The sequence below is a fragment of the Excalfactoria chinensis genome, chromosome 17 (assembly GCF_039878825.1).
Source record: "Excalfactoria chinensis isolate bCotChi1 chromosome 17, bCotChi1.hap2, whole genome shotgun sequence".
NCBI classification, from domain to species: domain Eukaryota; kingdom Metazoa; phylum Chordata; class Aves; order Galliformes; family Phasianidae; genus Excalfactoria; species Excalfactoria chinensis.
The window spans coordinates 8048512-8071693 of NC_092841.1; the positions used below are offsets into that span (position 1 = coordinate 8048512).

General features: G+C 46.7%; 2 long non-coding RNA genes across 2 annotated transcripts; one reads left to right on the forward strand and one right to left on the reverse strand.

The window, feature by feature from the left end:
* Positions 1 to 5857: 5857 nt before the first annotated feature.
* LOC140260038 (uncharacterized) lies at positions 5858 to 10855 on the forward strand. Its single transcript, XR_011905489.1, has 5 exons — positions 5858 to 5882; positions 7939 to 8467; positions 8717 to 8810; positions 8907 to 9056; positions 10227 to 10855. It is a non-coding gene; the product is annotated as an uncharacterized lncRNA (long non-coding RNA).
* Positions 10856 to 11465: 610 nt separating this feature from the next.
* LOC140260039 (uncharacterized) lies at positions 11466 to 21760 on the reverse strand. The gene is made up of 6 exons (XR_011905490.1): positions 21631 to 21760; positions 17545 to 17630; positions 15822 to 15918; positions 14908 to 15026; positions 14452 to 14562; positions 11466 to 12496 (listed from the first exon to the last, which is right to left on the reverse strand). It is a non-coding gene; the product is annotated as an uncharacterized lncRNA (long non-coding RNA).
* Positions 21761 to 23182: the final 1422 nt, after the last annotated feature.

Consider the following 23182-nt stretch of genomic DNA (forward strand, 5'->3'; position numbering starts at 1 on the left):
CAGGGGAAGGGGGAGGGAGGATAGAGGCAAGGCTGGCTGTGACCTGGGACTCTGCTCTGGGGGCTGTGTAAGCAGTGGGGAGTGGGGATGTCACCCTCCAGCACCTCAATTCAGTGCTCTTATTGATGTGTAACTGAGTGGGGCTCTATGGACATTGGAAGGAACAGAGCATCCCACTGCCATCGCTTTTGAAGTGTCTTCACATCACCTGGCCAGAGCATGGGGCTTTTCCTCCTCTGCTCCTCAGGTCTTTTTTACTTGCTGGGAGATGAGGGAAGGCAGTGCCATGGTGTTTCCAGGCACTTGGGGTAAAAAACCTCAGTTACTCAATAACCAGCCAAGCATGGCAAGACCAGAAGCAAAAAGTGCTTCTTCTAGCTTCAGGGCAAAGGCTAAAATCTGCTTGAGGAGCTAAATTAGCCACCTCAATGGGACTTCTTCCCACCCCCATTCTGCTCCTGGTGCTCACAAGAATGAGGTCAGTGATGAATTCCCTGCTCTCCCTACCATGCGTACCACCTCTCCTTTCCAACCCAATCTAATCAGCACTGTAAGGGAAAGAAAGGCTAATCTGGGGCCGTGGGTGCAAGGGTGGAATCCAGTCTTGAAGAAATTGGGACAGAAGGTTCTGGGAAGATCTCATTCAAACGGCTGCAGTGTGATGAATTTGGGTGAAATGCACTGATTTACATTAAGGAAAAGCTGAGCTCCTCCCATTCTGCTCTAGGCCAGGAGGTAATGGGATAGAAACAGGAGTAAGTGAACCATTCCTGAGTGCCATGCGAGTGCAGGGCACCTGTCTGAAGCACAGGCAGAACATCCCTGTGTTTGATCAGTAGGCAGTGCTGTGCTTTGTGATGCCCACAGCTCTCCTGGTGCCTCCTGTTTCGCATCCTTCCTGCTCAGCTCCATCCCATCCCATGTCCCCCGCAGGGTCCTGTCCCAGCCCAGCATCCCACGAGCTGCTGCCATCTGAAGGGGTTTTCTTGGTATTATGATTCTGTGGTCAAAAGGTTGCACACACTATTTTATTTTTTTATTTTTTTTTCTTTTTCTGATGCAGAGGCTTAGAAAGAGTGGAAAGCAAAATATTTTGATAATTATTCAGGCCAGCGGGTTACATAAAAGGTTCCATGGCCCTCTGCATCAAACCTTAACAGTTCAAACCACAAATTCTGTTTTTGCAGCCATAAAACATTCAGCCCCTTTCCCTCCCCCCCCCCCCCCAACCCCCCCCCAAGAAAAAATAGAGATAAAAAAAAAAGAAATACAATAATAAAATCCATTTTCCATTTGCTTGAAACTTATAAAATGTTATGTGGTGAAAAAGGAGGGTTTGCTCCCAGAAGGAAACTGCCCCGAGAGGTTTGTCTGTAGGTGCAGTGGGAGCAAGAATGGCCATGATCACACTGAGTGATCCTATGAAGACAGGCTGAGGGAGCTGAGCTTGTTCAGCCTGGAGAAGAGAAGGCTGTGGGTGTTAGGTTCTCGTTGCAGAACCTAAAGGGAGCCTACAAAACAGGAGGGGAGTCAACTCTGTGAAAGGGTAGATAACAGCAGGACAAGGGAAAATGGTTTTAAGTTGAAGGAGTGAAGATTTAGGTTGGATGTCAGGGGGAAGTTCTTTGCTATGAGAGTGGGGAGGTGCTGAAACAGTTGCCCAGATTGCTTGTGGATACTCCATCCTTAGAGGTGTTCAAGGCCAGGTTGTATGGGGCCCTGGGCAGCCTGATCTGATATTAGATATGGAGATTGGTGGCCCTTCCTGTGGTAGGGGTGTTGGAGCTTGATGATCCTTGAGGTCCTTTCAAACCCAGTGCTGAGGATGTCACAGAACAGCAGCATCAGTTTCTGGTTTTTAATCAACATAGAGGTTTATATGCAGAAATCCCAGTTGTGTGATTATTTTTGCTTTTTAAGGAACCATTGTCTGCATGGTGACTGAGGATAAGAAAGTTGCTCTTTCTTTATGGGTTCTCAATGTTCAAATGCCATCTCATCTCTTGAAAGAATGAAGAAACACGTTAAAACTCCCCCACAGCCACAAAAGCAGCTAAAAAGCAGCACTGTTCTCCTGCGTGGTAGAATTGGACACTTCTGGGGACTGGCAACATTCTGCAGAAGAAAATGAAAAAATAGCTGTGTGGAAGTGACAAAATTCTCCTTGCTTTTCCATTTGTAGAGGAAAAAGGAAAAACAAAAAACTCACTTTATGTTCTTGTTGCATGGGGGAACATTAAAAAGTCATCTAATCTCCTGCAACTAGCTCTAATTAGTGGGCAAGCATGAGATCTGGGAGGAGAAATAAATCCGTGACCTGGGCTTTCTGCGGCACAAATCAGAGCTGTGCCACATTGAAAGCCCCGAGTGTGTTTTGCTTTTGATCCCATAGGCTTCATAATTAACAGCTCGAGAGGAAATGGGTGCAGCAAGGAAACACAGGACTTCACTACTACAGCATTAGCGGCTCTCGGGGATGGGGATGCACAGAAATGCAGCTAGGAGCTGTAGTCCCATGCAGAGCACTGCCACAGTTCACCTCTGTAGTCACTGCCAGTGCTCCTCACCTCCTTCTAGAGTCTTCTAAAGGCATTGGGCTTTCAGCAGTACTGAATAACGACTCTGTGCCTAATTAATGACTGGATCCAGGAAGGAAAGGATACGGTAGGGTAGCGTAGAGTGGGTTGGGTTAGGTTAGAATGGAATAGAATAGAACAGGATAGGTGAAAGTTTGGACTTACCCAAACAATTGCAAAAGAACAGTGGGAATTGTCTGGAGCCCATGCAGAAGAAAACAATTCCATTGCAACAGGTAAGTAATAAGGTGCTATCCCAGCTAGAAGAATGGAACAGAATAGGCTGAGAGGAGCTCTGCTTCTTTGTCCTGCACATCTTTTGGGTATATCTCTGTTAGCAGTATATTTCCCTTTCTATTTCCTGCAATCTCCTTTCTTGCAGTCGTCAGCTGTATTCCATTTAGTTTTTGCATTTCTCTCTTATTGCCCAACAATCTAAATGAGACTGCCAGCCTGTGGAGCTCCTGACATCTAATTGAGCCCTACGGTTACTACGAAATCCATCCGCAGCTCTCAAACCAGAGCAAAATTGAGCCAGATATCATGAGATCACTTGGAAAATCTCATTGCCTATTGGTGGTTACATGGGGCTTAAAATCATCTGCTTCGTTATTGATGAGAAGGGGGGAAAGAAAAGGGAATTCTTTTAATCTGTGTATCCTCATAAGGCTTTTGACAAGCAGTCAAACCACCACGCTAATCCCTAATCCCCCGATAATCATCACCCAGCAATTTTAGAACATGGTCTCCAAGAATTGCAAGAGGAGCCAACCAAAAAGAGTCCGCACATCAGAGGGTTCTTATTATTATGTTTTATTAGTATTAGCCTTACCAGTATCATTATTTTTTAAAGCACGCCTCCGGCACGTCCCATAGAAACCTCTTCTCCATCTGCACTGCATCGAGAGTGGCAGGAAAAGGGGGCAAAGTCAATCACCCAACGCAGAACAATGTTGAGGGGGACTTTAATAAAATGAAAGTAATTCTTCCTTTAAAAAATTACATAGTTTGCCACACATTTTAAAGCAGAGAACGCACTGCATAACTCCTAACCACCAAGCGAGCAGGGAATACTGTATCCCTTTATTCTCTGAGTGTAATAGTTATAATTAGAACCTTTCCTATATGGTTTCTGTATCTACGTGTAATTCTGAAAAAAAAAAAAAAAATCCCTCTTGTCTTTCCCAATAAACTGAGGCATTGTTACACTGACTGCAATGAAACCAAGTGAGAAATGGAGACGGGGGGTTTTGAAGAGGGGTTTGGGGTTGTTTGGGGTGTGTTTTTTTTTGCCTTTTGTGAGACCGACAAATTCTCCAACTCAAAATGTTCTCACTTTGCATCAGTTCTGTCCCCGCAGTGCTGCTGTCTGTACATGGGGAGCTGCTGGAGGCCAGGGGCAACTGCAGAGAAGTGAGATTTCCAAAGCTAAGTCTTGTTCTTAATGCATGTGTTCTTTGTTTCCGGAGTGATCGCGGTACAGCCGTGTGGTTGCACGCACTCTCATATTGGTGGCGGTTGATCTCTGCTCATGGGTAACAGCAATAGGATGGCAGGTGATGGCCTTACATTGCACCGGGGGAGGTTCGGGATAGTTATTAGGAAAGATTTCTTCTCAGAAAGAGCAGTCATGTGCTGGCACAGCTGCCCAGGGAGTTTGGGAGTCGCCAGTGCCAGAGGTGTTGAAGAACTGTGGAGGATGTGGTTAAGGGCATGGTGGGATCATAGAGGTCTTTTCCAACCTTAATGATTCTATGTATGCATTAATATTTTAGAGTGTAATTATTTTCTTCATTGTGCCTTATTTTCTGTCTCTCCTGCTCTGTGTCTGATGATGGGCATATGTAGAAGTGGGCTTTAAAACACACATCATTGCCCAGGGTTCTTTCTGCAATCAAAGCACATGCCCACCCATAGCTAGTCAGCCCAGTGTCAGCTGGCTGGTTTAGAGCAGTGCCAGCTCCTACATGAAGCAGAGAGCATTTAGCAACGGGCAGTGGAGAGAAAGCAGTACCTGGAGGATGGGATGCGTTGCCTTCAGAGATTCACAATATAAAACCTATTTGTGCATACTTATGTATAGATGCAGGGAGGTGCTTTTATTTTCTTCACTTTAGTGTCTGCATTAAATAAGAGGAATTGGTTAGCAGGGAAAAAGGAATTAAATCCATTCCAGAAAATTTGCAGGGGTTTAAGCTGATGAAAAATCACAGTCTGGGGGTGTATGTGTGTCACTGTGATAAAAGCTGAGGTCTTTCTTTGCCCCCAGGTCCCAGCCTTGCACTTTGCAGTGAGCTGGGAGAACACATTTGGCTGCAATCTAGACATAATTTTTCAAAATCCATTCCCTTCTTTATTTTTTTTCCCCTTTCCCCCCCAGCAGCCCCCTACCCTCCCACCCTGAATTTATGGGTCAGGAACCCTCAACGTTGTCCTGATGGATTAAGCAGAGACAAGTTGTATCAAGTAAATTAAAAATGAAATAGTTACAGCTGTTGGAACGGTCTCGGGGCCGGAGGAGGTAAAAAGACTTTCTACCCTTGAGGGGCCTGGAAGTAATCTGTGAAGCACCAAACACTTAAATAAAGGCAGCTTGAGTGAGAGCTGATGACTGGGGAATGGGAGAGCATCCAGCATCCAGCACAGCAGGCATAGGGCAGCCCTCTGAGCATTGCTGCTGTTGTGGATTTCTGTGACCTGTTATTGATCTCTGGGCTTGGTGGGGATTTAGTTTTTAATGCCTAACTTCTACCAGGCAACGCATCGGTGGTGGAACTCCAAAGAGGGCTCTGCCTCATTCCAGGGACCAATAAGGGTTGGGAAAGGGACTGGTTCTTCATGATTTCAGCTAGGAGCCTAAGCACAGCCTCTCCCTGTCCATTATAAACCAAGCACAGAAAAATGCAGCCATAATTTACCTTTCTTGAATTCAGAAGTTGTACGGAATCACCCTGTTCAGCCAAATAGAAGCACTTCAGAGTACACTGCTGCAGCAGGTGAGCACTGCCATGGATGTGTATTTGTGTTGGGGCCTAAGTTAATAGAACAGAGATGTCAGGGAATAAAATATACAGAGCAATGCTCATCCTCAGTGCAGTGGAAATGCTAAGTCACAGCCTGAAGCAGTGATTGAGCACCTGGTGGGAAGGCAGGGCTGATCCTGGGGAGCTCAGGTGTATACAATCCCCCTGAGTGACCAGAAGAGGTGGAGCCAGGATCTACCCCTTCCCAGCCTTCATTTAAGGGTTGGCAGTGGAAGTGAGGGTATCTCACTGGAGATTCCTACATAGCAGAGGCCTTCCAAAGGTAAGCAGTTTTCTTCCTTTGTTTATGTGACTACAGTTTCTGTATTTGGCTTTGTTCTCATTTGCTGTAGCCAGGGTTTGTGCCACTCTGCTATTGTTGCTATATTTTTCATCCTGTTTTAGCATTACACTCAGCCTGCACTCACTGCTGGCACTGACATCCCAGATGGGCTGTGCCTGCAGCCTGTGGCCTGGGTGGGATTTGGCTGAAGAGCTGAAATGGGTCCTCCAAGCAATAGCATCTTTTGCTCTTCAGTGTCTTTAGCATCATTAGCTCTGCAGTGTTGGAGGGAGGAAGTAGAGGAGGATGCATCCCCAGCAGCAGGATCTGCTGCTCTGTTATAAACCTCTCCCCAGCTGGATGTAAATCCTTCAGCTTTCTGCTCAAGCTCAGCATCAGCAGCTGCACGTTTATTCAAGCAGCAAACAGGGCCAAAAGGAGTAGACATGAGTGATGGGACCATGAGCATGAGAACATTATGTAGCTTCCACCAATGCTGTGGAAGTCTCTGAGAACCCCCACAAGGGTTGCAGTGGTCCTGGGCTGGGCAGGGTCCTGTGCTGGGGACATACCTACTGCTGGCTTGATCCTGCACCCAAAGCAGCACGAGGGCATCCCTGGGCACTGGCTGTTCCTTTGGGTTGTGTGTGTCACATTGTGCTGAATTTTTGCCTTTGTTTCTGTTGGTGTTTATTGTTGTTGCAGTTATTACAATTCCTATTGCATTAACGCATAGATCCCCTGTCATAACATAGAAACCCTCTGTGCCAATGCTTCCTGATGTGAAGTAAAATGGGGAGGACTGTCCCAAAGCCCCCATAGACTTACTAAGGCTTTCTCCTCTCCTTTGCTGTTTGATACTTTTGGAATTGCATGGTATTTCAGCCATGCATGTTGCTTTATATCCTTTTCTTGTACAGGAGCTGTGTTGAGCTTAGGGGTTTTGTTCTTGGTTTTGCTTTGCTCTGATTTTTTTAATATGTAACTTCTTGTAAAGTGGTTCTTTCAACTTTTGCAAGCCTGTTAACAACACACACGAGCTGCTTTTCTCATTTGAGAAGGATGCTTTGCTTGGTTCAGGGTTTTTCTTAACAGAAAACGTGTTAATTTGCAATGCTACCTTGGAGCCAGAAATAGCTGCCAATGTATGGTCACTTTTCCAGACAAATACTGGGGGTGGTGGGAATATTTCAAGTGCTGTGGGACTTAGAACTGAACGTGCCTTGCTGGGAAAACCAGCGTGCAGCATGGACAGCCACGCTCTTAATAGGAGCACCCCAAAGGGGATCGTCCCCATTGGTGGTGTGGGGCTGGGGTCCCTCTGCAGCCCTGTGCTGTGGTTGTGCCATAGGATGCTGGTGGAGCCACAGCCATTCATTGCTCACGGCTGCATCCTGAAGCCCAGACGAGAACATTCATTTCACACCACAGATGGATTTTTTTTTTTTTTCCCCCCTCTTTTATCGAGTTTCAGTATAATAAACAAAGGGGATGATATTATTTCGCTGGCAAAGTCTCCAGCTAATGCACAAACAGTTTTCAATACTGGCACACAGAGGGACTTTTTCACCATATAGTGGCCGGTCAGACCCATATCGGTCCCAATAGCAGAGGGAAATAGAAACTCAAATCTTTTACCTTGAAGAACAGCTGCAATTCATACTTTCCTCATAGCACATTATTATGCCAGCACAGCAAACCAGCTCATCACAGTGGCATCAAAGGAGACTTTTCCAAGGTGTTGATGTACAGCAAAGGGATAATTCAGCATTTAATCATCTGGGACCGTGGCACAGTATCTGCAGCAGGACTCTAGCTTGCTTTATGTGCAGGCTTTGGTTCTCGGAAGCACCCTGGGCACGTTGCTTCACTTTTCTGCTGCCCTTTTGAGTATAAGTTCTTCAGGCTCCTAGTCATGAATTTAAAGCTTATTCTTGGCTTTTGCCAAAGTGGAATGGAATCCCAATTTAATATATCTAAATTGGTGCCTAATTAATTGAGGTGGAGGCAGCTGTGTCCAACCCCATCACCATTTGCTTTTTTACTTTTCTTCCAGAGTCAACTTTTGAGCATTCCTTTGTGGAGCTGAAAGAACATAAAGTTATCGCAGAGAGCCTCATTAGAAGTGTTTAATGAGAGCAGCGCAATCCCACAGCCCAAGGATCAGCGTGATAGCAAGGACAGCCCAGAAGCCTCAACCCACCAGAGCCGGATATCACCAGGTGACCCCATTCACTGAGGGATGTGCTGACTGCTGTCACCAACACCCAGACAAGCACAGGAGACAAAGAAACACAAGAGAACTGCAGCTGGGTAACAACACCGGCGTGAATTTCTCAGCCCAGAACAAGCCAAGATTCACTTCTGGCCAAAATTCCTGCACTAATGTTAACCACCATCTGATTACATGAATTTCCTGAGGTCCTGATGCAAGCCCTGGTCACAGAAAGGGCTCACATAGACATGCTGCAGCCCTGGTCTCCTGCCTCCTGGTTCCCACCTCTGCCTCTGGTTGGTCCAGTGCCCTGTGCAGCCCCATCACCTGCATTCTGCTCCCCACTGGAAAAACATGCTCGTTTTCAAAGGTAAGTGAGTCTTGGGTTACTAGGAACACAAATCATTATGAGTAAAACTGCATTCCCAATTTATTGTATTTGTTTTATTTATAATTTTATTACTTATTCCACATTTTCCATATTTTCCATGTGTTTCACGTCATTCTGGTCTGTTTAGGCCTTGACATGGAAACTTGGGCTCTTCTCCCTGCCTGATGTATTGAAGGCTTTATAAACGGCCTTGTTTCATTGTTTGCTCTGCCTGTTTCCATCCCACAGGTGTGTGGCTAAAGCTGTGCTTGGGACAAGTCCGAATGCTCTCTGCCTGGGGAATAGGATGGGGCTGAAGGGAAGAAAAGCAGCAATTAATGCAGTAAGTGGTAAAAACTAAGCAAATTGTTCAAGTGGTGCTTTAACAAAGAGCAGTTTGAGACTCCTGTGATTTGTGGGTTTTCTTTTTCATGCTAAGGAAAGAAGAGAGATGGAGATTTTTTCCATGCAGTCAACGTGTTGCATGTGCACATCCAGAGTTCTCACTGAACCAAAAAACAAGTCACTGACTGAGGAAACTTCTCCCCACATCGGTTCGTTCCCTGCGCTGCACATCTGCTCCTGGAAGGTAATGTCATGCATCTGGGTCCATGGTTAATTGACTATTTTCTCCTCTCCTAGATGCATAGGCAGCAAGTATTTGCTTTCATGCTCACATCTGACCACAATCTGTGAGCAAATCAGGCATGTTCAGCAATGTTGCTCTTAGCTGCGCTTCCAAGGTTTTGTGTCAACAGGAACATTAGGTCAATTTGCAAACAGCCCCAGAAAATCTGGTGCAGCATCTCTCACACTCTTGACAGGGACTGCTTGAATTCAGCATTGCCAGGCTAACAGTTGTCATTCAGCTCTTGAGCAGATTTGCACCACCACCTCATCTATTTTTCATCAGTCTTGCACCCTCTTTGACATCCATGTCAATCTATGAGTTCAGTCTGATTCAGTTCAATCCCACATATACCAAGCGTGTGTGCAGCCACACTCAGACCTGAGTAATCACTTGGATAGCAAAAAGATGCTCAGTTCCTGCAAAAGAAAAGCCCAAGAAGCAACTCATTGAGTTTATTCTAGACAAACTCCATGGCAATTGGGATGATTCTTAAGGTCCCTTCCCCAACCCAAGCCATCCTATGAGTACACAAAAACACACAGAGAAAAGTCACATTTGCTGGCAGGGGATGGGCAGGAAGATTGGATTAGAACATCTGGTGGGGTAATTAAATTTGCTAAGAAGCTAACACTCCAAGCTGCTGCACCACCACAACTGTTGTGCTGCATCACCTCCACTTCCCTGTGCTCTGCAGCTGCTCTCGCCTCGCCCTGTGCTAACCCTGGTGCTGACCTGCCCCAGCTCCCCATTAGAGCTGCAATTAGGGGGTGACTCTTAATAGCGAGGTCTTGCTTCAGAGTGAGGAGAAATGTTTCTGTAGCTCACATGCCACAATTAAAGATAATTTAAAATGTAAGTAATTGCAGTAGGTTTCTGGAAACTACTGTAGAGGTCTTGTCCCAGGCATCTGATGGGCATGGTGGTGTATTTTGACAAGTTTTGTGCAGATTTCCATTAAATACCAACTAACAGCTCTATTTTCTTTGGAGTCACTGGTCAGGAAATGGTGATTGTGAAAGGTCAGGTCTGAAAGGCTTGGGAGGGGATGGAGGTGTTATTCACGTTCTGATCCATGGGGATCCAGTTCCAACAAATCTTGCAGTTGCTTCATCCTTGCTTTCTTCACAGTCTTTCAGCAGGAGAAAGGTACAAGCTGAGCCACAGGGGTCTTCTGTTGAGTTTTGCTGCCCCTGCTGAGATGCAAGGCAAGGTGGGATCTACAAAATGCCCCTTGGCAAGCTTGGGAGTCTGGTTTTAGACACCTGGCAAACAGTAGAATGTTTGGTTGTATCCCCACCCATCCTATCGCAGCATTGCGCTAAACCTCCCAGTTTGCAAAAGTAGATGAGAAATTGCAATTTGTTCAAGGCTTCTGCAAGGTCAGCAAAGTGTGAACATCCTGCAGAATGCACCCAGATACTTTCAGAGGCTCAGCAGTCCCTGAAAGAGCTTTGCATCGTGCAAACAAACTGTCAGATGAGCTCGGATTCTGCCACATGTCCTAGCGCTAAGGAGCCATCTGTGTGTTGCACACTGCACATGGCCTTTCCTCTCGCCATTTCTTCTCCTTCTCTTTTCTTCCAAGTCGACTCTTTTTTGACCTACATTTAAGATACCAAGTGAATCCCAACTGAGCACAGAGTTAAATATGCAACCCAGTACCAGCATGTAAATGAAGAGTCAGTCTTTGGTCTTTTCTCTTCAAGAGCCTACTTTAAGCTCTAAGTTGGCATCACTCCCTTAAGTTTTGCCTTTAAAGCCATTGAGATGCTCAGCATAGGGTACATTGCCATGACCCAGGTGGGGACTGAGTGCCACTGACCAATGTCACTGTGCTCCAAGCAGGGGCCTGTGTGATGCCTGGGGTCCCTCCAAAAGGAGGTTTACATTACCATCACAACACTGCCTTCACTTCATTTCCTAGCTCAGCCCATTTGGAGAGCATTCCATGCTGGGTCGAATAAGGGACGGGAGGGGGGGAAAACACAGGCAAAACATATCTATCTTTGAAACACCAGCATCCACATCACCAGACCCGTGCAAAACCCTTGTAGGACGCTTGGAGGTAAGCATTTGAAAGTGTTTTTGAACACATCATATGTAGGAAAATAACGCGCTACAGAAACTTGGCAATGGGTTTGTCTCCAGTAGCCAAGTTGGGCATGGAAAAAAAAATTAGACAATAAAAGGTAATTTCTAGCCAAGTTTTAAGTGAGTATACAATACATACCTTTTTTTCCCCCCCTGTTCCTTGCCTTAGTTATTGGCCAACTTGGCCGGGATCGTATGGAAAACACTGAAATGGAATTATTATAATTGTGTTGTTTTTTTTCCCTTTCTTTTTGACCAAGCAAAAGTTCTTATAAGCAATAATTTAATTACAGCAAAAGCATAACACAGACAGTCTTAAGGATGCATCACCAAAAGAAAACCCACAGCTCTTTCCTACACCAAACTTTAAACTACAGCTACTACGTGTGCGCCAGTGAATAATACTATCACTACTTTTATTTCTTATTTATTACAAAGCCTGTCATAAAGTGGAATATTACTGGTGCTGATCACCTTTTCTGGGTGTAAGATGGCAAAAGAAGAGTTTTGCAAAGCTGAACTCAGTGAGAGAGTAAGGAGCCAAGCATGAGAAAGAAAAGGGGAACCACCGGCCTGAGATCAACAGGAATATTATAAGCTGCAGATTTGGAGCCGTGTTAAATCATTTCCTTTCTGCCACTTACTGAGTGAAGAAGGCCGTTCCTTTGCAGAGTTGATCTGATATGTTCTCATATTCTCTAGGGAAATATCCTTCCAAGTCAGATGACTTCTTAGCGAGTGAAGCTTTTGCCAGATGTGTTTACCTCCTGGCAAATTTCTGTCTTTTCACAAAACAAGAACCCAGGGTTTAAAAAATAAATAAGTCACCACCCCATTTCTATTTATACCACGGGAAAATGGGATAAAGCTGCAGCAATGGAAAAAGCAAAATATTTTCAGTTTGGAGAGACCGATATTTTTAATAGAATATATTGATGGCAAAACTAATTTTGCAGAGAGCTGAGTGTTTTTCCCCCTGGTAACATTTCATGGCAGAACACCACAAGCTGCACCGAGTTGAATGGAAAGAGTAAAAGCAATGAGCAACACTGGAGTCACTTTGGATGGGGCATATACATAACAACCTGATTGCTGACACGTTCAGTGAGTGGCTGATGGCTCGTCTGCTGCAGGGAACAGTCCTTGGTGATGTGCTGCTGATGCATGAGCTCATAGGGAGAAATATCTGCAAGTGACACTGTTGGCCACTGGTTCAAGAGCTGCTAGATCTCCTTGCAGACAAGCAGTGGGTATGGGGTTGGGTTATGCTGCTCCTCACTGCCTGCCCTGCTCCCTTTGCCAAAAACCTGGGGGATATATGGGAAACAGTTTTTGTCTACAGAAGTGCCATAAATTTAAAAAACAACAACAACAACAACAAAAAAGCAGAAATTCTGAGGAGAGGAATATGTTGTTCTGTTGCAAAGTTTAGAACTCATCTCACTGCTGCGTCATCAGCTCAGATCTTTGTCCCAGCCTTTCCCTTGTCTCTTGCTCAACCACTGCTCATCTGCCAGGCCGACAGGACACCAAATCCTGCCTAAATACAAGAACCTCAGAGCATCAGTAGGGCATCCCACCCAGCCAAAGTACCCAGAGGAAACTTCTAAGCTTCTATGAGTCACTCATCGTCTCAAGCAGCATTAGAAGGAAATTGCCTTAGGGCACTGTCATCACCATTTGTGAGTATTCGTTGACAGCAAATGTCTGTGCTACTGTTAGGAACCTCAGGCTGGGCTAGGTTTGAACCTAAGATCACCACTTTTAGCACATATGCATTGCCCAGCTGGGCTGCAAAACAGAGAATTCAGCATCACCAGAAGCTGGCAGTTGCTTTAAAGTTAACGTGCATCAGTGCATAGCCTTTGCCAGCAGCAGATGCAGACTGATGGACTTAGCTTAGTTAAGAACAAAATACTCTTACATCCCAATGAACCTACAAAGATGAAGGTGAAAAAATAATCATTACTGATCTGGAACTAGACTTGTTAGCAGGGGACAAGACTGCAAATAGATATACACACACAAACTTCTGCCATTGTTACACAACCTTTCACAGCTACCAACAACCTGCACATTATCCCTGAGTCTAGTTCATGTTCCCATGGTCTGATGGCATCACCAGGGCCATGCTCATGTGTTCCAGCGAGGGAAAGCAGCACAGACTGGAGGCTTCCCAGACTGATGCATGTGTCACCTAAAAACCTCCTTCCACAGATCTCATTGCAAGACATCTCCCTGAATTTACTGCCTACAAACCAACTGGCAAACAGACATTACAGCTCCTCCTAAAAGTTACGTGAGAATCAGCAAGGAGGTGGCTGGACCATTTTCTCCCATCTCTTCCTCCAGGCTGCTCAGCTCAGTCTGTGTAACCTCATCAGCCTCCTAGCAGAAAGCTATTTTCGCCTCTCAAACAAGCACAAGAAAAACCTTGGTTGAAGCATAACAGAAAAGAGCTTCATGGCTTGCCTAGAGAAGGAGAATGCAAGGTGGTGGTTGGCAGCTCTCTATCCTATCTGATGGAGCCTAGACCCAGTTTTGTCTAAGATCTACAGACAAACTGATGTGCTCACAAAGGGTGGCTGAGATCCTAGCAGAGCTGAAAGCAGCCTGAGTCCTGACAGAGCACGTTGTTGTTGCTTACAAATGATTCTCATTAAGAGCAGAAGTCAGGCAATGATCGCCTTCTGCAGTTGATAATAGCAAAGGAGGGAGATGGTGGAAAAACGAAACCTTGGAAAATAAAACTTATTTGGCACCGCTGATTAAAACCAGTTTGTGTTTCATTGTGAAAGGCTGTGTTTGCTCAAGGTTTATTCAGCTCTGGTCTCTTCCATCCACATACGGTTTGTTTTAATGACTGTGCAGTTATATGAATCTATTAATTTTTTTTCCTGACTGTTTCATAATAACAATGCCCTTTTTTTTTTTCATACACTTTACAGCCACGCGTCTGGAAATACATTGCAAATAAGCAATTAGGGTCAGCCCTATTTTGAAGATGGAGAAACTCAGAGACCAAGCAAGACAACTATTAAAGAGCGGTGCCAAAATTAGGCCTTTCGCCTCATCATGACAAACTAGAGCCTCTTGAAGACAGCGAGGATGCATGAAAAGCATTTCATTTGGCTGGCAGTAACTCTGGCTCAGGTTGGGCAGACAAGAGAACAGCAGCAAGGACAGACTGACTCATGCTAAACAACAGAGATAAAAAGAGGACTTCCAGTAAGGACAGACTTAGGCCACTGCAACCACTTACATCCCAAATCCAGCGCTGAGGGATCCCCCTCCAATGAAGGGCTTCACAGGTTCCTGTTTTCTGATGAGAGCTTGCTGCATTTTTCCCCTCCATGTTCTTTAACAGGAAGATCTGGAAAGGTTAAAGAGCAGAGTTGAAAACCAATAAGATAATATTATTTGAGGCAAATCTCTGACCCTTTAATCGGGCTATGTGGGAGGCAAGAAAATGTTAGATGCAAGGGAATATTAAATTATTAATACTATGTTCGAGTTGAGATTAGTCAGATTCCAGAGACATATAGTAACTAACTGCTGCCACCTCTGATATGGATGTGTGGAGGCAACGAGCAGGCTCACAGCAAGGAAGCAGGTCTCGGGCAGGAAACTGCTGCCAGACATTGTGGCAATGCACTCAGCCCTTCACAGCTGCTGGATATAAGACCACAGCCCCTGCAAAAGCTCAGAGCAGCCTTACCCCAGGGTGCTGCACGATCTTCCCACCTTTCCGTCATATCCAGCCCAACCTGGGGTGCTGCATCCAGGGATACCCAGTCCTGTCTGGTGCTCCTGGATCTCTGCACACAGGTGAGGATGCTCAGAAGTGTCGGAGATAGGAGAGAAAAAAAAAAATGAGGTGACCAAGTAAGAATACAGACACTATGAAGAATTGAAGAGTGAAAAAAACATTGAGAAGAAAAACACAAAAGAACTAAAGATATCAAGAGGGAAAGAGATGGTGAATGGCATGAAGGGAGTTAATGAGAGCCAGAAATGCAAGTTGGAGAAATGTTGATTTTATTTAGCATTAATTGCAGGAAAGAGCCTATAAAGTGTGGTAAAAAAAATTATTAAGTACCACTATGCAATGCCAGCTTTATGCCAGCCATCCCTACGAAGCAGGTGTATTATTCCTAGTTCCCCAGGTATAAATAAATAACTGCTTTTCCATGGCTTTTTTTTTTCTTTTTTTTTTTTTTAATGATGGCTTTTCATTAATTTTTACTGCCATATTGTTACAGTTCTGATTCCTCCAGAGCAGCTCTGGAGATTGGTCAGTGCTAGAGTGTGCGTATGCAGGTCAGCACATGCGAGCCATGGGGCACTGCATGGGAGACGCACTGTCCATGATCATAGCACTCCTGGGGGTGCAGCCGTGACCCTCCTGCCCATGCAGCAAAACATGACCTCACCCATGGTCTGAGCTCTGACAGCAACATCTGGGTAAATACAGAAAGGAACCTGATGGATAATGGACAGTTACAGGATGATGTGTATTGCATCGAGGGCCCATACAGCAAAGTCCAGGAGGAACAGAGGGACCGGGTTATCCAAAGAGCCTTTCCTGAGACTTAGGTTCCCCTGGGAAAGAACATTCTGATGGACACTAACCTGGTGCAAGCATTGGTAACACGTCACCCCATTGATCCTGGTATTAGGGACAGGGAGTTGGGCTTCCTCTGCCATCGCAGCCATCCAGCACTCCTGACTGCACGAGAAAAAGGAAAATAAAACCTATATTCTGTTCCACTTTTAACTTCCTGCTCATGCCCATACACTCCTCCTGGCATTATTACAAGCAGGCTCCAGTGTCGCCTTTGTTAAGAATGAGAGCAGAGCACATTTCCCCAAGCAATGTTTGTATCAGCATTTTCAGGCTCCTTTTATCGAGTCTCGCACTTCTCAGAGGAGGCTCAGCAGGGAGATGAGCTCTGGATGCGTTTTCCTAGCAACGTCTCGCTTCAGAGAGGCCACCAAAGACGTTCAGGGAAGCAATGATTCCCTGGTAGTGCCTCAGTCCAAGCTCTGACCTGGAACCGTGGGCTCTGCAAATACGCATAAATCTTCAGCTCACGTCCAAATCATCGCAAGGTTCAGTGAAAATAGCAAAACTGCCAGTGGATCTAACCGAAGTTGTAATCCAGCTCCAGCATGATTTATGGCCTCAGGTGGAAACCATGAAGCACGATGGCCTCAGCCCAAGCCAGGGGACGTTCGGCTGCCCCAGCCCTAAGGTGTTGTGTTACGGCATGGAAGAATCAGGGCTGCAAGAGGCATGGATGAAACTGAACAGCACAAACACGTCCCAGCAACACCTTTAGCCTCTGTGCATCATGGGCAGAGTAAGAACCACTGATAAATCACATCAACCTCCTCTGCAAGGACAGAGGGAATTTAAAAAAATAGATAAAGAAATAAAAAATAGATAGAAGTAATAGCAGCAAGCAACCAATAGAGGCATTTTTCTGATTAAAAATAGCCGTCAAGCTCCACCATTTGCAACAGTGCTTCCCTAAATGCAGTAGTGCTGTGTTTGTCAGGACATTTATAATAACATTATAATACGTATTTCCCTTTCAAAATGCTATTCAACAGTAGAAAACCCACACTTGCCAAAAAAACCCTCTCCCTTCTGACTCTCATTAGCCATCTGCACGTTGGAATGCTAACAACAGCAATCAGCACAAGGTGCCAGTGCTGTGAGCAGAAGGGCTTTTGCCCCATCCCTGTATCAGCACATCCCTAGGAACCTGCAGCCAATCCCGACACCACAGCCATGCATCTGCAGCACTTCACAACTCAGCTGAGACGCTACTGCACAACCTGAGCTGATGTGAGCTGGTGATTTAACATCTGCATCCCACCCTGGTGCCAAGCCTGTCTTTTTTCCAATACTCAGCAACCCTCCATGCACATGTAAATATCCAAAGGGAAACACTGCAACAGAACTTTTGACCAGCACAGTAATCCCAGACAGGACGTTATAGCAACACCTGCAATGCACTCTGGCTTTTCCAGCTGAGAGCACTGTGACTGTGGCACTGCCATCCCCCCTGGGGCACCACAGATGACCGTGAGCTAATGAGCATAGCGCAGACACTTTGCAGGATTTTTGTTCTGAAGTGATGAGAAATGGCTCGCCAGAATTGAAGAACCCAAGCAGAGATGCTCAGGAAGACGTAACTGATGCCAAATGAGGTCACTTCTCCTCTCACTTTGCCTTTAAACCACGATGCCTTTGTGCAGACCCTGATACAGCCTCACACATCAGCCCTTGCACACCCATGCTGAGGAGGGTGCTGGCAAAAGCAAACAACACAGGGATGGTTCTTACCCTCTCTTCCAGCATAAAACCAGAGAGATCCCCAGCTCTTCTCATTGGAAATATGTCAGCTTGCACTGAAAGGGTTTCTGCAGGCCCTGTGATGTAAATGAAGCAATATTAGTGAAAAATAAATAAATAAATTTAAAAAGGTTTTTGTTCTTTTTAATCAAGTGAAAGAAAGTGTGACAAGGAGTCAGGAGTCTGTCTGCCGTGGAATATTCCTGCAGCACTCGGGGCTGTGGTTTATTTTACTGGTGGTGACTAGTTCAAGCCACATTTAGTCAATAAATATGAGATATGAGGTCACCCCGCCATTTAGCTGTTACCCTGTCTACATATTTCACAGCTGGGCAGTAACCTTTTAACTAGCGTCTACCTCGGTGGGGAGTCTCCATAAAAAAAGAGCCAGGATCCCTTGGTCGTGGTGGGGGACCCAGGCGCAGGAGCTCCACAGGGAGATCTGAGCAGAAGGGTTTGCACCAGGCTCTGCCTTTCGTTCTTATGCCTGATTGCAGCACACAGCACCCAGTTGGGCTACGTGCAGGGACTGGGCGATGGAGCCACGTCCCATGTGCTGAGCTCTGCCATGTGGAGATGAGCCACAGGATAAGTAGCCTGTGATTCCCAGCTTTGGGAGCACCTATCCAAGGTGAGCTCCTCAGAAACATTCAACTTCTTCAGAAGGTTTATTCTCCTCTGCCTGGGTCCACAGCCTCTCCTGTGTGCCTCTGCCTTACTCCAGAATGAGGATATCTCTGTTTTTCTGAGCCCATAACTCAGGCTCAGTCTGCCTAAGATTAAGCACGAGAGTAATGGTGCCACACAAAGCCAGGAGGGGATGGTGCATCCCCAGCTTTATCACAGCCTGATTTGGAACCTTCAGGATTTAATTAAGGGATTCTGCTGCTGCTGGCCCCACAGCTCCACTGTGCCGCCTTGCCCACCTCTGGCACTGCCCATCAGAAAGCAGTGAGCAGGAGCCTAGCCTGAGCTAAAACTCCTGGCCGACCTCCAGAAAAGCACACACATCCCTACCAAAATGAAACACATGAGTGGACATGGCAAGAAACATGCAGGGAAGAGAAAGCAAACTAAAGCAAAACAGAGAGCCTACACTCAGGGGGGAGAGCTGTGGAGCAGCTGTGCTGTTTGTTCTGCACGCTGTGCTGCAGCACATGGAGCCCTGGGGCCTGGGCTGGCACTGCACATGGTGCCCAAGAGGGAGAGGCAGGCAAGCAGCGAGCTCCTGCCCCCAGCATGCTGGGAATCCCAGCCCAGCTCTGCCTCCAAACGTCACGCTAAGGCTCAGCACCAACACAGCTCCTCCCAGCTCTGCTGGAGCCTCCGAAATCGGAACCTCTGCTGTCAGCTGCCTTTTATAGGGCTATAAAACTGACAGCTCATGGGTAGATATTGGCCAGCATCAGCCTCTGCCACCTTCAGCAGTGCTTCTGCAAGTGGTCCCCAAAGTCACTGTCCCCAGAGCAACCTCCTGGTGCCCAGCCAACAGCCCCATGGTTTGACAAGCAGACACAGGCAGATGGACATATAGAAAACTTGGTTAAACATATCCACATGAAACACATCAAGCACCCATATATAGATGCTCAGCAACCTCACCATGCTCACCAACAAACAGCAATGCCAGTCCTAGCTACCTTGGGTTGAATGCTCTCAAGCAAAGCAGAGCACACCAAGGCAGTAAAGCATCCGTACTCAGACGCTCAGCATCCTCACAGTGCTCACACAGTCCCCACCCCTCACTGGGACCACGCAGCAGTGCCACACGCTGTCACCAGGCACAGCAACAAACACACCTCCCTGTAATGCTGGGCCCAGCGACAAGAACAACATGCAGTTACACTGCACCCACCCACTGAGAACACCGAGTGTGTCACACTCCTGTGTGTCATGTGTTTAAAAATATCCCTACCGACAGCCTTTCCCCCCCACCCCCCCTTTTTTTTCCTCCTCTTTTTGCATTTATTTATAATTTTTGAACACCCAACTTGGCCAGGTGGAAAAAGCTTGCATCAGAGCAGAGCTGAGGATGGTGACGGGTGTCGGCTTGTTGCATGTTGAATGGGAGGAAAGGGAAAAGAAGAAGAAAAAAGAAGTTTGCAATTACATGTTCTTTGCGGAGAGGTGTGGCCATTGGCTCAGGGATTGGTTTCAGCCTCAGTGGCACAGACAGATGCTCAGAGAGGCGGCTTTCGTGGCTGCTGCAGACACACAAAGAGGAGCAGCCAGCAGCTGAGATTTTATGGGAGCGAAGGGATTAGAAGCTAATTGAAAGCCTGAAGAAGAATTCGGTCCTTCCGCTCAGTTCAAGCTGCCCAGTGCTGCACAGAGTTGACAGCAGTGGCTGGGAGGAGGCAGGTCCTATGGGGGGGCTCAGGTCCCCATGCCATCACAGCAGCCCCCTTCAGCCCCAAATAAATGCTGAGGTTATATTTAAATTATACTGTATTTTAATGTAATGCTTCAATAGGAAGCACCCAGAAATGGAGGCATCAGGAAGCAAAGTGTGTTTGGAGAACAACCAAAAGCAAACAAGTACTGGCTCAGATCACAGGGGCAAAGGGAATTTTACTGACCATAACGCAAGGCTGAAGAAATGAATACATAATTGGTTGGATGGTGATAGTAAGAGGGTTACAGTCAATGGCTCTAAGTCCAGGTGGAGGTCCAAGGGCACAAGCAGTGTCCCCTCCCAGGGACCCATCTTGGAACTGGTGATCTTCAGCATCGTTATCAATGGCACAGACAGTGGGATTGAGTGCACCCTCAGCAAGCTTTCTGATGCTATGCTGAGTGATGCAGCTAACACAGTGGAAGGGAGGAACGTCATCTAGAGGGACTTGGACAGGCTTAAGAAGCGAGCACATGAGAACATAATGAGATTCAACAAGGCCAAGAGCAGCGTGTTGCACTTGGGTCAGGGCAGTCTCGGATGTGAGAACAGGATGGGGGAACTCACTGAGAGCAGTGCTAAAGAAAAGGACTTGGGAGTCCTGATGCACTCCAGGGCCTCAAAAGTCTTTTGTAGTGAGGGGCCCAGAACCTCATCCTTAACCCCCTGCAGCTGTGGCTGCAGCCCATCTCCATCAGAACAGTTACACTCACAGACTTGTCTGTCCTGCCTAACAAGGTGGAAAAGCATCAAAAGCTGGACAGTGCAGTTTCCATCATTTTGAGCTATTTCTGATTCTTTTTCCAGGATGGGAAAAGGATAAAAAACAATGCAGTGAGAGGCCCTGAGCTTAAAACCTCTTTCCTTGTTTTCTTTCCCCTTCTTGCTTTCTCCAACAGCAAGCAGGCTGACACCAAATCAAACTGCTGCCCTACCACTCAGCAGCTGCAGGGTAGGAAAAAAGCAACAAGTGGTGCCTACAATTGCCATGCTGTGGCTTTTGGAAGGCTCAGATGCTGAGCTAATTTGGTGCCACTTCCTGTTTTGCTACGGCCAGATGCAAGGAGAGAAAAGAGATGCAAAAAAATCTGAGCTCCTCAAGCAAGGGTTGCTCATCACTGGCCCTGAGATCTCTAAGTCAAGGAAATACCACTTTCAAAGGGGCAGCTGCTGGGGAGCTGCTCAAATCTGTGCCTCTCCTCCCCTCATCCACGGCATCTGTGCAAACCAACAGGAGCCCCTTCAAGCAGCAGCCATCCCTCCAACACGAGTCCTGCCCAACAGGGAACAGCAAGGAGGCTTCACACGCTGCAGCCCTTGTTTGAACATCTGCTGTCTCTAATAGGAACAGAAAAGTATGGTGCACTGACATGAGTTGCAATGGATGAGCCTTAAAATTGTGCCTCATAATCAAGAGCAGGGCAGAATCTCACTGCTGCTGGTTGGTCACATCACCAGCACAACATCCACCATCCCAGATGACGTGATGCTGCAGCCAGGGACTTCAAAAAGGACAACATGATTGCCTAATTGGATTTCTGGTCTCAATTAGGGCAGAGAAAAACCAAATGCAAAGCTGACCTGGAAAGCTTCAACCATCTGCACCTACAAGTGGCTAATCTACAACCTAGGAGCATACAACCAGGACACAAAACATTGTCTCAAGGTGCACATTGACTCACCTGCTTCCAACTGAGTCCAGAGATGCACCAGCTGAGTCCACATACAGCAGAACATTACCTCCATTCCCTGCAGCACTGGGGTAGTGCCAGAAAGAGTCAGTACAGCTCTGACCTATGCTTAGCTGTGAGATCCACGCTGAACCAAAGGAGCCTCAACATGAAACCCATTGGTTTCACCTTGAAATTAAATGGAGATCAGGGCCTAACAAGCAGCTGAAGCAAAGTAATGACCTAGACCACATGTTGCCAATCAGATGCCATGTGAGGCTCATTATTGCAGCCCAAAGGTTAGAGTGGCTGCTCAAGCATTTCCACGTGGTGTTGGAGAATGAGCACCAAAAGATAAATGAGTCAGTACAGGAGCAATATGAGCTGATGGCCAGTGCACCCCCACTCACACCTGGAGCTGCAAGGAGAGTCAACCAAAGCACCAGTGGTGGCATTCCTTCATTGCATGACTGCATTTGCTAAACGATGAAGCAAAGCACTTCCTTGCTGCTGCTATAAGGGCAACCTGCAGCATTCCCACCCCATGCTGCTGGCAGCTGAGCCCTGGCATTACCCTGCAGCGCTCCTCTGCTGGCTGCTGGGCCTCCCGATTACACTGTTTAACCGTATCTTGCCAGCTGATAAAAGATCAGGATTTGCATATGTTTGCATGGCACATTTGCATACTTACAGCAATAAATTCTGCACTGTGAACACACCACCATAGTTGGAGCAACCCCAGCAGCTCCACAGAACCCCTCTCACATCCCAGCACCACATCCCCTATCCCACAAAGGGAGCAGAAGCGATCTTAACTCTCACGATGGCAAACTCCACCCCACCGCATACCATGCTGATGCAAGGGAAAAACGCGTGCTGCTTTTTCCTCCTTTCCCCCCCAAAAGTCAGTTCCTCAGCAGCATCCTCAGAGCATCCCATGGGCTGTGGTGGGCGCTTAGCCCCAGGTCGCTGCAGGGAGCCCGCCCGCGGCATGCCGCGCAACCGCCGGATTTATGCCACCTCTCCTAATGATCGGCTGCGGACACGAAGGAACTCCCAGCAATTTCCACCCTCAGTAGACACAGGTTTTCAGCATCGGCTATTTTTGCTGCCCACAAGTATTTTCATTTAGCTGGTTGGAAATCGGGGCTATAAACGGAGGAGGTTGGATGCTGAGTGCGAGCAGCTCCATCAGAGGCCAAAGGAGATGCTGCCATTCTCACCCACACGCCGTGAGATTACTGCCTGGCCTTCTTCCAGAGGGGCTTCCAAGCTGGTTTTTCCTTTCTGCTGAGCAATCTGGAACCTGACTTTCCTCTGCTGTGTGTTTTCCTCACTGGTGGATGGAGGGTTCAGCACATTCTCAGCACTGCTGCTCCAAACGCGCTGGAGAGGAGCCCGATTTTAAAGCACATCAGCAGAGATGAGAAGTGAAGCCCTGGTGGTCACCGGTTCCATCCTCCAGCAAGGCAAAAAATGAAATGAAACTTGGTAGAGGTGGCACAAATAGCAAACAGAGTGGAAAGAACAAATGCTTAGGAAAAAAGAAAAGCAACAAACCACA